Source organism: Colobus angolensis, unplaced genomic scaffold (assembly GCF_000951035.1).
Source record: "Colobus angolensis palliatus isolate OR3802 unplaced genomic scaffold, Cang.pa_1.0 Scaffold545, whole genome shotgun sequence".
NCBI lineage: Eukaryota > Metazoa > Chordata > Mammalia > Primates > Cercopithecidae > Colobus > Colobus angolensis.
Genome location: NW_012118988.1, coordinates 670,261 through 672,213, shown reverse-complemented (window position 1 = coordinate 672,213; position 1,953 = coordinate 670,261).

The window sequence follows — 1,953 nt, the reverse complement described above, 5'->3', positions numbered from 1 at the left end:
CACATATACACCATGGAATATTATGCAGCCATAAAAAAGGATGAGTTTGCGTCCTCTGTAGGGACATGGATGCAGCTGGAAACCATCATTCTTAGGAAATTATCACAAGAAGAGAAAACCAAGCACCGCATGTTCTCACTCACAGGTGGGAACTGAGCAATGACATCACTTGGGCTTGGGAAGGGGAACATCACACATCGGGGCCTATCATGGGGAGGGAGAGGGGGGAGGGATTGCACTGGGAGTTATACCTGATATAAATGACGAATTGATAGGTGCTGACGAGTTGATGGGTGCAACAAACCTGCACGTTATGCACATGTAACCTAGAACTTAAAGTATAATAATAAAAAATAAAAAATAAAAAAAAAATTCAGTGTTTTAAGACTTGTTTTTCATATGGTCTACCATTGAGATTGATCCATGTACTGAGGTGTAGAATGTGTATTCTGCAGTTGCTGGAAAAAATGTTCTGTACATATCTAGTAAGTGTATTTGTTCTGAAGTACAGATTAAGTCCAATATTTATTTATATATTTTCTGTCTAGAAGATCTGTCAAATGCTGAAAGTGGCATACTTAAGTCTCTAGTTATTATTGTATTTAGATTTATCTTTCTCTATGTGTCTAATAATATTTCCTTCAAATATCTGAGTGTTTCAGCATTGGATAATATATATTTACAATTGTTATATCCTTTTGCTGAACTGACACTTTTATCACTGTATAATGACCTGTCTCTTATTACAATATTTGTTTTGAAATGTATTTTCTCTGATACAGTACAGCTACTTCTGCTCTTTTTTGGTTTTCAATAGCATGGAATATATTTTTCCATCTCTTTATTTTCAGTTTACATGTATCTTTATAGGCAAAGTGTGTTTACTGTTTACTAGAAATTATTTGGTCTTTTTTTAAAATTCATTCAGACATTTTATCTCTTGATTGATTATTTCAGTCCTTTTACATTAGATGTTATTATTAATAACTAAGAATTTTCTCCTGCCAATTTGTTTTTTGTTTTCTGGTTGTTTTGTACTTTTTTTCTTCCTTCCTGTCTTCCTTTTATTAAAAGTGATTTCCTTTGATGATGTGACTTGATTTCTTGTTTTTATTTTTTGTGTATATGTTGTATATTTTGATTTGAGGTTGCCATGAGGCTTGCAGATACTATCTTATAACTCATTGTTCTGAACTGATGAAAACTTAACACTACATAAGCAAAAAAGCAAAAAGAAACCTAATAAATACTCTATATTTTAGCCCCATTTCCAAGCTTTTTAACTTTTTGGTATTTCTCTTTATGTTTTATTATACTGTGTATATGTGTTGAAAAGTTGTTGTTATACACTACAATTACAGTGTTACAACATTCTCTGTTTTTCTCTGTGCTCTTACAAGTGAGATTTGTACTGTCTGATGATTTCGTCTTGCTCATTAACATTCTTTACTTTCATATTCAAGAACTCCTTTTAGCATGTCTTAATAGGACCGGTCTGGTGTTGATAAAATCCCTTAGCTTTTGCTTGCATGGCAAAGTCTTTATTTTTCCTTCACGCTTGAAGGATATTTTCACCATATACATAAACTTCTTATACTTGCATGTTGATATATTTTTGTAGGTTTGGGAAATTCTCTGATATTATTTCTTTGAATTAAATTTCTACCCCTATCTCTTTCTCTACTTCCTCTTTAAGACCAAAAACTTGGATTTGCCCTTTTGATACTATTTTCTAGATCTTGTAGCCTTGCTTTTTTTTTTTTTTCTTAATGCCTTTTTCTTTTGTCTCCACTGACTGCATATTTTCAAATAGCCTGTGTTTAAGCTCACTAATTCTTTGTTCTGCTTGATCAGTTCTGCTATAAACAGACTCTGGGAAACAGGGCCAACTTGGCTGATTAGTAGCAGCTGTGGTTCGTGGCACTCATGGTGAGGAATGAAAGGGAAGAGTCA